The 16,164-nt window shown below is 32.1% G+C and overlaps 1 long non-coding RNA gene across 1 annotated transcript; it reads left to right on the top strand.

Annotated features, from left to right (window-relative positions):
• The first annotated feature begins 2,310 nt into the window (after nucleotides 1–2,310).
• On the top strand, nucleotides 2,311–4,570 carry LOC146952951 (uncharacterized). Its single transcript, XR_015026395.1, has 2 exons — nucleotides 2,311–3,567; nucleotides 4,482–4,570. It is a non-coding gene; the product is annotated as an uncharacterized LOC146952951 (long non-coding RNA).
• The last annotated feature ends 11,594 nt before the right edge of the window (nucleotides 4,571–16,164 follow it).

Consider the following 16,164-nt stretch of genomic DNA (forward strand, 5'->3'; position numbering starts at 1 on the left):
GCAGGGCCTCATTTTATGGACTTAGTTCATCGAAATTTACATTGGGGAAATGAACCTGAAACCTTGAGAGAAGTTCATTCGAAGGTTGCATGCCAACCACTATGCAACCTTGATGTGTTGGTCGATAAAAGAGTTAGTGATTGATATAGTCAACAATTTCATATTCAGTGTTTGGTCGCTAAATCCATCACTGCATGCCAAATTTTTACAATGATGAATCATGATTATAATTTGTGGATGTTGAAGTATCTTGAATTTTTTAAATATATAATGATATAGTTTTTGTAATCTTTATTTTTTTTAACGATGATAATATCATTATTTAATAGGTAAAGATAATTTGATTTTGTTTTGATATAATATGGTGAATATGATTAGCACATATCACAACTGGACAGACAAATTTGGAAACTGTCCACCAATTGTCTTGTGGGTTGGCCAAATCTTGAACATAACACATTGACTATATGTATTACAAACAATATTATACTCACTTGTTTTTTTTCTTTTTCTTTTTAAAGGCATTCTGTTTCTTTTAAATTGTTGCATTTACATAGGAATTTTACTCTTATTCACTTTTTTTTAAGGAAAAATACTTATAGCATTTCATTAGATATCAAATCGGTAATATAATGTGGAATCTCAATATAACTTTGGTAGCTAACTCGAGATGTGGCTACCCGCGCTAAACTATGAGCGACCTCATTTGTTTGCCTCCTAATAAACTCGACACTAGAGTTTATTAAAGAATTGACACAAATGGATACAATCATCCATAATGACACCAAATTCGGTAATATCACCTCTATTCCTTGCATAATAATCAACGACTTTCTTCTAGTCCACTTCAAAATCAATATTTGTTAATTGTAGCTCATTAATCCACTTCATTGCCTGATATAACCCCAAAGCTTCGCCAATTTCCACGGAGCATAAATGTGTAAGCCATAGAGTTTTAGACATACTTCCTCATCTCGAATACACATAATTAATTAAGAGTTTATATTGTTTAATTAATAGTTATTAAACAAAAAAAAATGTTTATCAAAACTAGAAAAGTAGTACCAGTTGGACCTGAGATTTCATCGAGATGGTAGATGTAACGCCCTCCTTTTATTTAATTATTTTTATTAAGTTAGAATTTATTTATATGATTTATTTGTATATATGAGGTGTTAGTATTTTATTATGTGGCATTATTCTATTATTTATTAGAATATGAGAATTATTAGTGTAAGTAGAATTGGAGGTTAGAATAGAAAGAAGAATAAGTTATTGGGCCTAAATAGATTTAGGAAGAGTAATTAGTATTATAAATAAGGAAGCTTAGGTTAGAAAGAGTTTTTTTTACGTTAAACCGCTTTTTGGAGAAAGAGGAGAACTCAGAGAGAGAGAACCCTAGTAACGAAGAGCGCTGCTTTTGATTTCAGAAAAACAATCTAAGGTAAGGGTGAGACTATCTTTCACTAATATTAGGTCTGTGAATCATTAGATTGCATCTAACATGCTTTAGGATGAGTTTGTAAGGGAAGAGTTTTATTCATCATAAGGTTTGTGTACTCATGTGGGTAGTGAAGGGTTGTTAATTTTCGTTATTTTCTTATTCCTTGATGAATCTATGATTAAATTGTGTTCTTTGGTGCTGCTATAATTATATTTTGATATTTTAATAGTTATACTTGAATTTTGTGTGCCTGTCCATCCTTTATGATTATATGCTTTAATTTTGAATATGGATCAGTAAGAGCTTGTGATCGGTTTTAGCACATCAATTTGTCTGCGTGAGCCTTCGTTGTTTTCAATAACAGAATTCAATTTTTAATTCGAAAAACATTATGTAGCTATCATTTGTTTTATTCATATTCATTTGAACTAGAGACTTCAATGAGAATATATATATGAATTACGTGACCTTTATGAATTGTTCCGATTTACGTGATCTTTGTTATTTACTGGATATTGTATTTGATTAGTGGTATTCAATGGCTTTACTCATATGTATATATTTTTGGACTAGAATTGTGATACTAGATATCATGTTTAAACTTTTGAACCGAAATATGTTATTCTAAGGTATGAGGACATAGCTATAGGCATAAGCTAGGCCAAGGGGTATATGTATAAGGATTAGGATACTAGTCACCATCGAAATTTATATGTATAAGCCCGAAGTGTCTGACAATATAATGCTTTGTTATTAAGGTTATAAACTGGGTATCTACTTGAAAAGGATTATGTGATATATATGAGCACCGAATATTAGCTACTATTTTGGCTGAAGGAATATATATTAAAATTTCATAGTTGTTATGAATATAAGTAAATAGAGACGGAAGTAGAGAGAAGGAGAAGAAGAGAGAATAAGGAGAAGTATTCTTATTCACTGATGTGTTTATGAATGTTACAATGAGCTCTATTTATAGGGAAATAGAGTAGCATATGAACTAAGCCCAATAACCTAGTGGAATGGTCCATTAACCAGTTTGCTATTTGGACATCCACTATTAATATTTATAACACTCCCCCTTGGATGTCCATTGAGGATATGCCTCATTAAAACCTTACTAAAATAAAACCCAGTGGGAAAAAAAATTATAGTGAAGGAAAAAGAGTACAATATCCTTTTGAGTGTGAACTGCCTCGTTAAAAACCTTACCAGGAAAACCCAATGGGACAAAACCTTGGTGAAGGAAAAAAGAGTGCAGAACAAATTTATTTCTCCCCCTCATGAAGACAAATATCTCTTAGACGGAGAAGACCAATTCATAATACAAGTTTCTCAAAAACTTTACTTGGGAGTGACTTTGTAAAAACATCTGCAAGATTATCACACGAATAAACTTGTTGAATGCTGATATCACCATTCTTCTGAAGATCACGGGTGAAAAAGAATTTGGGAGAAATATGTTTTGTTCGGTATCCTTTAATGTATCCTTCTTTCAACTGAGCAATACATGATGTATTATCTTCATAAATGATTGTTGCATCCATTCTTCCAAAAGATAAACCACAATTATTTTGTATATGTTAAATCAATGACCTTAATCAAACACATTCTCTACTTGCCTCATGAAATGCTAAAAGTTCTGCAGGATTTGATGATGTTGTTGTTATGGTCTACTTTACAGATCTCCATGAAATGGTTGTATCTCCACTTCTAAACAAGTAATTTGTTTATGATCTACCATGATGAGGATCTGACAAATAACATGCATCTGCATAACCAATTAATTCTAATTTGGGTACTTTGCGATAAAACAATCCCATATCCATTGTACCTCGAAGGTAACAAAATACATGCTTGACCCCATTCCAATGTCTTTGTGTAGGTGAAGAACTGTATCTTGATAATAGGTTGACAGAAAATGATATATCTGGAAGCGTATAATTAGCAAGGTACATTAGTGCTCCTATTGCACTAAGATATGGTACTTCAGGACCAAGTAGTTCTTCACCATCTTCTCGAGGTCTAAAAGGATCTTTCTCCACATCTAGTGATCTAACAACCATTGGAGTCGGCAATGGATGAGATTTGTCCATGTAGAAACGTTTTAACACTTTTGCTATGTAAGTTTCTTGATGCACAAAAATTCCATTATTTAAATGTTCGATTTGTAATCCGAGACAAAACTTTGTCTTTCCCAAGTCTTTCATTTCGAATTCTTTCTTCAGGCAATCTATGGCTTTTGGAAGCTCTTCGGGAGTCCCAATAATGTTTATGTCATCAACATAGACAGCAATTATAGCAAATTCATTTTCAGATCTTTTCATAAAAATACATGGACAAACAGAGTCATTTTTGTATCCCTCCTTTAGCAAATATTCACTGAGGCGATTATACCACATGCGTCCAGATTGTTTTAGCCCATAGAGAGACTTATTTAATTTTATGGAGTAGTCTTCCCTAGATCCTGAACTATTTGCATCAGGCAAGTTAAATCCTTCAGGGATCTTCATGTAGATGTCACTATCAAGTGAGCCATACAAGTAGGCAGTGACCACATCCATCATGTGCAAATTTAGCCCTTCATGAGCTATAAGACTAATTAAATATCTAAAAGTAGTTGCATCAACTACAGGTGAATATGTCTCATTAAAGTCAATCCCAGGTCTTTGCGAAAATCCTTGAGCAACGAGTCTTGCTTTATATCTTGCAATTTCACCATTCTCGTTACGTTTTCGCACAAACACCCATTTATACCCAACTGGTTTCACTCCTTTAGGTGTTCGGACGACAGGTCCAAAGACTTTTCTCTTGTTGAGCGAGTTTAATTCTGCTTCAATTGCATCTTTCCATTTTGGCCAATTCTCGCTTTGTCTACAATCTTTAATAGACCTAGGTTCATGATCCTCGTTATCATTCATCATATTTAGCGCTATATTATATGCAAAAATATCGTCAACGTTGACTTCATGTCGGTTCCATTGGATTTCAATAGTGACATAATTTACTGAGATCTCTTTATTTTTGGGAATTTCAGGTACCTGATCAGTTTCATCTGGAACTGAAATATCAATTATGTCAGAACACTCTTTTAGAGTTTTTATATCCTCGTTTGGGTTATCTTTCCTTTAAGCTCCTTTTCTTATTCGAGGTTTTTTTTCTATATATTTGGAACCGATTGGTCTACCATGCTTCAGGCACAGTTGAGACTCATTTGCAATATTAGAATATCCTACAGGGATATCTATTTCGTTTGGAGCATTAGCAGCTGATATTCAATTTGTTTAATGTTGCAAATGAGTTATATCTTGAGGATCATGATGAGACAATAATATTTCCTTTCAAATAATTATTTGAACTTCAGGTTCACATTTTTTTTTAGCTGCTTATCATCTCCCCCTAATATTGGGAAAACTAATCCATCAATCGATAATCAACCTACTGGGTTGTAAACAAGTTGACTTAATAAAACTTATGATAGATGGAGATTCATATCAAAAAAAATTTCCCAATATTCTTTCAAGATTTATCCTAGTATATTATATTGGAGCAATTGTGATATACACAACACATCCAAAAATTTACTAAGATGAGAAATATTAGATTGTTAACCTAAAACCAATGATGAATTAGAGGGAGGACTTACATATAGTAATAAGTTGGCTTGATGCAAATCAATATATCAACATAAAGGATTGTTGATTCCCAAAATAGAGTTTATAATGTATGGTTTCATAAGTATCAAACATACAATTAACTTTAGACGTCTAAAGAATGGATCTTCAAGTCCATTTTTTTCATGAGCATATGCTAGCAATTGTTCAATATCAATTTCAATTGACAAATGATACTTATCATATTTTTTTTTCTGAAAAGTTCAGAAAATAAACTCTTTATCAAATTTGTTGACAAAATAATCTCACAAACTTCTGGTTGTGAATTGACAATAGTCATACATGTCATTTAGTTCATCAACACTTTCGATATATCGATTTACAAATATCACCAATTTTTTAAGACACAAAAGTTATTTGATTGAAGAATCTACTGGATCTTCAATACAAATCCATTAAAATTTATCTATTTTGCATCATAATAGATCCGGGATAACCCAACCGGTCTTGCCAACGACAAATTTAATATAGTATGTAAACTTCTTGGTTTACATAATATGTGCTTCCATTGCACTAATATAAGCGTATTACAAATCATAGACAACATCACTTTTCCATTACGCTTATTTTCACCAGAGTATATCTCGTAATAGAGATATTTAACATATATTTTTCAATATGATATCCATTTGGATGGATATTTTATAACTCAATAAAATCATATTAGAATGCAATCTCAATGTGTAACTTTGTTACTTTATGTAACGATACATTAGCTCTTCAGGAGCTTCGAGTAATCTTGTAACTCTTCGGGAATTATATCACAAATAATCAAGAAAAACAATTTTGAGCAATCCTTCTGGAATTGTTATATATTTTTAAGAATTACCATTTGAAAGATGATTTGTAAACTTCTGGTTTACAATAATATTCGCTTCATTTGTTTTTTATCAATTTGAAACAATAATAATAAACAACAACAAAATTCTACCCAAATAAAATTATATAAGGAATATTCTTAAAACCTTGATTTATCTTTTGCATAGCCATCATTTTATCAATTATAAAATAAACTAAACACGAAATTTCTCGAAGAAGTAAAAGTTTATAAATCATAAAGCTTTTCTTTCAAGGTAATATTTAGGCAACACAAATTGTCAATAAAATATCTTTTTCAAGTTTGACATCTCCATAATGTAAATTACATGTGAGATCAAGATCAAATAAATGTATTTCATAAGAAAATATATATATCTAACATGTAATGTTTATGAGATAATAATCTTGAAGAATTTAGAAGTAAATAAGATAACGTTAATTCATAGAAGATATTTTCAAGAATTATGTAGAGAAGAATTTGTGCTTACCTTGTAATTCAAGCCATCTAGAAGTCTTATTGTAACACCCCGTTTTCCCAACATAAAAATTTCATAATAAATTATCAGAGTAATTCACTTAAACGGAATGCTACATCTCTTTATTCATAAAATCTTAACAAAATAGATAATAATTTATCCTTCAAAAATTCATCAACATAATATTTAAAAACTTCGCAGCGGATTTAGTTTAACAATAGTAATAGTCTCGGCACGCAGGCCTCATCATAAAAGTCTCATAAATCTTAGTTCAATAATAATTCTTAAACTTCAAAAGCAATACGTAAAGGAACAGAAAATAGTATTAAAATCCCCATCCCGTTACGTATCAGAGCACCTAAGGACACAGTGAGAGATAGTCACCCACAACCGCAGTTAATCTTGATTACCTGCAAGTTACCCATACGAAGAGCAACATTTTCAAGCAGAAGGGGTGAGATTTCTCAAACAATAATATTAAGCTCATAAATCATAAATTACATTTAACAACTTTAAACTTCATTAACTAGCATCATTAATCTCCTACATTAGTCATATACTTCATCTTATATCACCTTAATCATATCATCATATATCATCATATAACATCAGTTACTAATCATAAACATCAGCATACATCATCAAATATTAATTACAAACATCAACACATATATTAATCACAAACATCAACGTCTAACACCAAATATAATCATAAGCATCATCATGTAATTCACATAAGTATCATTATCAAAGCATATCATTTATCGAAAACAACTTCATAATTAAGTTCATAATCAACTTCTTAAACAAACATCATCATTAAATCATAATCAAAACATCATCATCGAACATCACTTATCAAATCATCATTAAATATAAGTTATGACGACTCTACAATGCAACAACAACTTCAACAACAACTTAGACCACTTCGACAACAACTTAGACAACTTCAACAACTTCAATATGCATGTGGTACCACCAGGGCATTAAGCCCCCTTCGCTAAGGTCATATTTGGACCTGTCGGGCATTAAGCCCCCATCGCTAAGGTCATCAAGAGCCTGTCGGGCATTAAGCCCCCATCGCTAAGGTCATAAAGGACCTGTCAGGCATTAAGCCCCCATCGCTGACTATGCAACAACACAACTCTAAATGCAACTTGGATAACAACGTGAACATCTTATACAATTCCATTAAAATGGACAACTTCTTAAATCATAACAACTTAGACCGACTTTTACATCTTAAATAAGGTCGACAGCAACTTATGCAACACATATTAATTCATAGCATATCAACATCATAATATAACACATCCTTAAATCACACATCTTTATATAACACATCTTTAAATCAAATATCTTCAAATAACTCTTCTGTACATAACACATCTTTAAAAGCACGCATCTTCAAATAACACATCTTTATATAGAACATCTTTAAATCACACATAGTCAAATAATTCATCAATTACACTTTGTTAAATAACTCATCGATTACACAATGTCAAATATCACATCAATTACATCATTTAATAACACATCATCATCAAATAATTCATCATCTAAAATATAATCAAATATTGGTTATAACATTTGCCACATAGGTATAGTTAAATGATATAAACTTCAATTTAATATTTTATAAATAAATAAAAGTTGCCGAATTTAATATTTATGTATATGGCATGGCATACGTTGAAGGTGGAAATCCAGAATCACATACAATGATCAAATTAAAACTAATGTAAAGAATTCAATTCATGATTCACATATAAAACATCAAGGCAATCAATCGAAACATATATATGATTATGGACAGAAAATTGCATGAAATCACATGTCTGTGGAAAATGAAGCAACAACAAGGGAGCTCTATTTGTCAAAAGCTTAAATCAAATTTCACAAAGTATCAAATATATAAACAAAATCTACCTCAAAAAAAAATAGACAAACATCTCAATAGTGTAACCATATACCTAGGCTTTCTTGACAAAATATACTTAGGCTTTTACGTACATACTTCTTACGGAACAATATTTCAATTCTTCGGATCTTAATAACCGAGTAAATAGCCTAATTTGATATTTTGATCTCAGCAATTGAATTTATACTAATCCTAATTCCTCATAATCTCACAAACTCATTCTAAAGCAGATGCAACCTAATGATTTACAAACTCAATATTAGTGAAAGATAGCCTCACCCTTACCTTAGATTGTTTTTCTGAAATCAAAAGCAGCGTTCTTCGTTCCTAGGGTTCTCTCTCTTTGAGTTCTCCTCTTTCTTCTCTTCTCTCTTGTTCTCCTCCTTTCCAAAAAGCGGTTTAATGTAAAACTCTTTCTAACCTAAGCTTCCTTATTTATAATACCAAATACTCTTCCTAAACCTATTTAGGCCCAATAACTTATTCTTCTTTCTATTCTAACCTCCAATTCTACTTACACTAACAATTCTCATATTCTAATAAATAATAGAATAATGCCACATAATAAAATACTAACACCTCATATATTTATTTTATTTTCGAATCTTATTTTATTTCTAAATTAAATATATCTCTACACCAATTTAACAAATATATTATACTAGTAAATACCAACATATAACATATTTAAATAAATCACATAAATAAACTCTAACTTAATAAAAATAATTAAATAAAAAGGAGGGCGTTACACTTATGCAATAAGAAAGAAGAAAATCATAACCAAACTTTGATCATGCAATAAGAAAACAATCTTGTCGGATTCAATCCATATAATAAAAATATGATCGTATCAAGAAAATCTTTGATCAAATAGTAATTTTCTATCTAATCTAAGTTCATACTAAAGGAATTGTATTACCTTGGCATGTATCATATCAATACTAATCTTTACTAAATCAATTACCATAACCATGATATTAGTTATAGTATGAACCATTCACTTCTGGGAATGACGTTCAATGTGACTTTTCACTATTTTGATCAAGAACCACTCATTATTCAATTACAAATGTGAGTAACCTTTCAAAAATATTCTTCAAGATATTCACTCATTTTGCTACTTCAGGAGCATGTTCGAGTGGTATAAAAACATCTATTGTCTCATATTTTCCTCCATTTTTTTATGATAAAATAGATCTTATAAATTTGTGTTATGTTATGATTTAAATGTGTAGTTCTTCAAGAACTCAACATCAAATTTACATAAACGGCGATCAAGAAAAATCACCGTTTTTTACGACCCATAAGGGTGTTTATTAAAGCATTAATTCTTCAGGAACTATGCCACAAATCTTCATGAACAATGATTGAGATAATTCATTCCTTAAGTAGTCCTTCAGGGATGCTTTCAATAATATGTTTATTTTAGTTCTTCAATAACTATATCACAGATGTTCATAACCAATGATCTTTGAAAATTATTCTTCAAGTAATCCTTAAAAGGAGGTATCAATATTGAATTTTTCAAGAATTCATTGAGAATAAAAATTGCCTTTTTAAATTTTCAGGAATTAGCCAACTGATTTAAACAGAATTTGAGACTTTTGAGTTTTTCTGAAACTCATAGAGAATAAACTCTAGACTTTTGAATTCTTGTGAAATTCATATAAAATTTGGTTTTTAAGTTCTTCAAGAACTATATAACCAATCCAATCAGTTAATTGTAGGATCCTTCTAGGATGTATCATTACCGAATTCTTCAGGAATTCATAGAAAATAAAACCGAGTTTTTAAGTTCTTCAAGAACTATACAATATATTTAAACAATGAAATCAATTCTCTAAGCAATCCTTTAGAGATTAACACTTTTGAATTCTTCAAAAAAGAGTATCGAATAAATAATCACAGTAACATAAAACAATTCAGATAATAATGATTTAATGCAACCATAATGACATAACATTTTAATATGGTAATTATTCGTGAATATTAAAATACTAATGATTACAATATTAAAATACAATAAAATTCACATTAAAGAAAAAAAATAGTTACTACTCTTGCACATTAAGATATATTATTCATCAAGTGATTAAAATATACACTAAAGATGATCATACTAAAACAGAGCAATTTTACGATAAAAATAATGAAAATTGTGCTACTTTTGCAATCCTTCAGGGATATTAAAATACTTATTGATTCTTTGTGAGTTCTTCCGAAACTATATAATAAATTAAATCTTGATCAAAAATATAATAACTCTAATTAATTCAATTGTACAATCCTTCAGGGACGTATCTTTGTTGAATTCATCTGGAATTCAGTAAAAATTGTGTTTTTTAAGCAATCCTTCAGGGATGCAACATCTTTGAATTCATCAGGAATTTATTGGATAACAATTTGAGTTTTTAAGCAATCCTTCAGGGATGCAGCACCTTTGAATTCATCAGGAATTCATTGGAAAACAGTTTGAGTTTTTAAGCAATCCTTTAGGGATGCGTTTCTTTTTGAATATAGTTCTTCAGGAACTATATTATAGATATGATCAATCTTTTATGCAATCCTTCAGGGATGCTTGAATTTTTTAATTAAAAAATAAACAAACAGTATATAATTTGCATAATAACGATAAAGTGTATCTATAAGGCATTGATTCCAAATTGATGGAATTACAACAATAGCCTATAATCATCGATACAAAATTACAATATACTATAATAGATTAAGAAGAGTTATGTACCTTCTTAGTTGATTAGAGCGTGCTGATAACGTGTTATGAATATAAGTAAATAGAGACAGAAGTAGAGAGAAGGAGAAGAAGAGAGAATAAGGAGAAGTATTCTTATTCACTGATGTGTTTATGAATGTTACAATGAGCTCTATTTATAGGGAAATAGAGTAGCATATGAACTAAGCCCAATAACCTAGTGGAATGGCCCATTAACCAGTTTGCTATTTGGACATCCACTATTAATATTTATAACAATAGTAATATTTTTACAGGCATGATAGTTATATTGAAAATTATTTTAAGTGTTTGAAATAACAAGTTTTAGATGATGAATTGAATTGATTAGATATTAATTGAGGAGTAAATATGAATTATTTGATGATGTGTGTTGAATGAATTATTTGATGTGTTATATAAAGCTGTGCTATTTGAAGATGTGTGATTTAAAGATGTGCTATATAAAGATGAAATATTTGACGATGATGCTATTTAAAGATGTGTATTTGTCAAGTCATTTTAAGATGTGTAAATGATGAATTATTTGATTGAGTGATGATGTTGTTTTTAACATCAAACAAGATAAGTATTTGTGTATCGTCTCCACAGGGAATAGTGCGTTATCAATTACAGTTTAACATCAATTATCATTCAAAGTATTAAGAGTACTTGTTTGTTTGAAACGTGATTAGCTAAACTAATTTGCAAAAAGTAAAAGTTGAGATAAATAAGGATTGAAACTTGTTAGGAATAGCGTTCCTTAACCAAGCGTCACACGTAACCTAATGATCCATACGAATTCAAGCTTTATAAACAACATTATCACAATCAATTCTAAATTATCCTTCGTGTCCAAAGTGATATAATTAACTCTAAGGTATCGTTTAAACATTCGTGTCCAAATCCCTTAAACGATAACAAAGTCGATCAAATAACCTAATCGACCGTGTCCAGCCTGATTAAGTATCCGAAAGCATTTAACTCTTGATTATGGTGATTATCACAAGATTAACAAAGATGTCAAGTAAGTTAACCTAAGATATATTGCTACTCTAGCTCTAGATTCAAGAGTTTGTGTCCAAAGCATCTTGAATCTCATTGAAAGCATTAACACAAGAATAACAACAATATTGAATATAAATTGCTAGAACCATATATTGCAAGATCAAAAGATTACATGTTTAGCAAGGATCAAGTACCTCTCATCCCAACAAAGGGTATTTAGCTACACATCATCATGCCTTGCAAGGATGGATTGAAAAGGAAGGATTCATTACACTTGTGATGTCTCAACAAAGGAATAATAATCCAACTTCCAAAACCACTCTCACTCTATATGATCTACCTTACTTCTCTCTATAAAATATCTAAAGCTAAAACCTAAGAGAGAAACTAAGAAAATATCAAGCTAAGATCCCAACATAATCATTTTTCAAGGAATAGCAAGTGGGCATTTAATAGCATCTGTTCTGCTTGAGCTCGCAGATGCGAGCAGCATCACTCGCAGATGCGAGTGATTCTTCTAGTCCAATGAGATGTTGCCACGTCATAAATGAGGAGGTCAAACCGCCCTAACTCGCAGCTGCGAGTAAGGGAGCTCGCAGTTGCGAGCTGCTCGCATTGGCACTCGCAGTTGCGAGTTTGAGTGCGAGTTGCATGCCTCCTGGATCAGCTTCTGCCCAAATAGTACTTTTTCATGATTTTTAGTCTTTGATCAGTGTCTTGAGGCTAATTCCTGCATAAAAGGATAGAGTAAGATATATAATGCGTAATAAGGCATTTAACACTTATTTCTCGGCTTTTCCTTCAATAACTTGTAAAACAAGTAACAAAAAGTGCATGAAATATAACATGAAATTAACACTTCTTGGCACTTATCAAACCCTCCCCAACTTAACTCTTTGTTTGTCCTCAAACAAAAGATTGAAAATCAAACAAATTAACAGGACAAGACACAAGTACAAAAGGCTTTTGAAAATTATTTCAGATGAGTGATTTGAAAGTGAATGCGCGGGCAAGTCTAAGTTTCCAACTAATCTAAAATTCTACTACTAACATGAGATGAGTCCTAAGTACAAAGTTCATGTCAAATATTTCAAAAAAATAATGCATTTATTTACGAACCACACCTAACACACTTCTTTGAAAGTAGATAAACAATTGAAAACATATAAATGAGGGTTATGAACACACATCCGGCAATCAAGTTAACATTCCAATCAAGTTATGTGTCCATCCAAATATCATTTTAAAAGGCATAAAAACATGGATCAAAAGGTCTTTGAGGGTTATAACTTGGCTTGGCTACTAAAGAAATGTCATATGTGGGGCAATTGAAATCAAAAAGCCTAACAAAGAGGAACATTCCTTGTATCAACCATTAAATTCCACAATCTTTCCTACCAATCATTACCAACCCTTGGTGCTTAAACATGAAGCACTTTGATCTTGACAACTTATTCTATTTTTGGATTTTTCTTTCTTTTTCTCTTTTTCTTTTCATGTACACATTTTTTTTTCTTTTCTTTTTGTATTTACAACACCATGTTGTCTTGATCAAAGATGAAATTACACCATTATACTTGACATAAGATTAACATCTACCTACTCTCCCCAACTTGAATCAAAATACACCCTAATTGAATGTTCCCTTACTCTAAGGCAAAAGGGACAATTAAACAATGAAATTTTAGGGTTCAACAATTAAAAACATATCAGAGTCCTAAAGTGCGTCAAAGATGAACTGAATTTTGAAAAATTTAAAGGCAACTACATCAAGCATTGTGCTTATGAATTGACAGTTCATAATTGATGACTCCGATTTATTTGGCTCAAGTGGGTTAGCAAGTACTCGCTCTTCTCACAAGGTAGGCTATTTGTGGTCAAGTATGTTTCACTCATTAACAAAAATGTGCCTTGATCACTTCCATGCCTTCACACAATTTAAAACAATTATTGGATTTAAAATAACACAATTGAGTTAAACAATGAATTCCGGTCTCCTTGCACATGTACAAACACTTGAGGTTTCCTCACTTTTGAGCTAGAACTAAGTGGTTCACAAATAAATAAATTATTGCGAAGAACTAAATGGAATGAAATTTGCACAAAGTACTCGTTCCATATTCGAGTAAAAACCTAGAAAAACTGGAAACTTGTACCTTGGCTTTGCGCTTTAATCACAACTATGAATCATTATCAATCATCTGAGAGTTGAAAATTAAGCAAGAGTGATACGCAAGAAACTTCCACAATTTTTAAATTAAAACCAAATGAAGTACTTGAAAAATGCTAACACATTATTTTACAACAAAATAAAATAAAACAAAACTAATATAAATACGAACATCATAATAATAATTAACACGAAACAAAAGTTACCATACATCAATATCCAAAATACTTAAACAAAATATTGATAAAACAAAGCATGAGTCAATGTGCTAAAATGAAATAACCAAAACAAAAATATTGTTCACAAAGTAGCAAAAGAGAAAGCAAAAAGCAGATAAGGAAGACAGCAAGAATTGACTGAAAGCTTGATAATAAAATCAATCAAAAAGGACTAGCTTTCAAGTCTTTTCTTCCTCCTCAAGACTGCATATCATCATCATCTGACCCATGAGGGGTTGAAGTAGCACTGTGGACCAACTCTGGATCATCCTGCTCATTGCCATCACCACCAACATCCTCCTCCATGTTTGCATCCTCCTGACCTGTAAAGAAACTACCCCCTCCATAGGGACCTGGCATGCCCTCAGGCCAATTCACATAACTCTGAAAAGCTGGAGGGGTCATAAACTAGTCCATGATCTCTGGAGGGTACCCGGACTGCTGCTGCATCAGATACTGAGACTGCTGGAAGTACATATTTGCTCGGTTGGTGGCTTCCAGCATCTTCCAAGTGTGCATGTTGCTCTGATGTTGCCACTGAGCATAGCTGGCAAAGTCAAAATCAGCAGAGGGTTGCTCGGAGTGTGAGGGAGGTGCCCTAGAAGATGAAGCTTGCTTACCCTTACCCTTATCCTTCTTAGATTCACCCATAATGTAACGGGTAATGAAGGTATCATTGATGGGGTTTTTGATCTCTTCATGAAAATCAGAGGGCATCCGCATGTGGGTGTCTTTGATCAGACCCATGATTAAACCAGGAAAGGAGAGGCGGGTTTTTGGCTCACCACGGCCTTGAAGCACAACCAGCTTTAGTTGCCAAGCAATGGTTCGGGCTATGTCCACCTTGATGCCTTTGAGAATGTAATAAATTAGTGGGCATACATCAATGGTGCAATCGGTCATATGGCTATTAGGTTTGACATTGTGGAGAATGAACCGAAAGATAAGTTTAGTCGATGGTTTCATGAGCTTGTATTGGGCAATATGTTCTCTCCCCGCATCACTTTTGTCATAACTTTCCCCCTCTAACATTATGTACCTCTTTATTTCCTCATGGGTGGCATCATCTAGAAAGTGACCCAAGTTTTGCTTCTTATGAAATTCATCAATCCCATCCTCAGCCTCAACATCTAGGTCAAAAGGATTTCCTAGGAAAGTGTTTATGGTATCACGATCAAACTTGATTTTCCGACCTCTCACAAAGGTTTCAAAAGTGAATGGGTCGGTTTGGGGATTCTCTGGAAGGGCGTTAGCATAAAATTCTCTCACCAATTCTTGGTTGATTTTGGTTATTGGGTTTAGGAGCCTAGTCCACCCTTGCTCAAGGAAAAGTTGGTGAAAGTTGCCATATGGTCCATCCGGTTTGATTTGAAATACCCTTTCAGTCTACAAGGACTGTTTGAGCAAGGCATTGTACCTATTCTGGTGGTATCTGGACCTAAATCTCTCCCTATCAAAGGATTGGTTTTAGGGTGGGGGTTGAGTTGCGGATGTTTCGCCTTGCTTACATTTACCGGTGTTAATTCTTTTTGGTGCCATGCCTGCAAAAAAACCTGGAAAATGCCATACAACATAGAATATATAATTAAAACCAGTATGGAACAATATAAAACAAATGCAGGTTAAATCACAGAAACATGCAGCAAGTTCTGCTCTAACTCGCAGTTGCGAGCAGTGCCACTCGCAGTTGCGAGTTC

Source organism: Medicago sativa, chromosome 1 (genome assembly GCF_051527215.1).
Source record: "Medicago sativa cultivar Bolivia chromosome 1, Bolivia_mono, whole genome shotgun sequence".
NCBI lineage: Eukaryota > Viridiplantae > Streptophyta > Magnoliopsida > Fabales > Fabaceae > Medicago > Medicago sativa.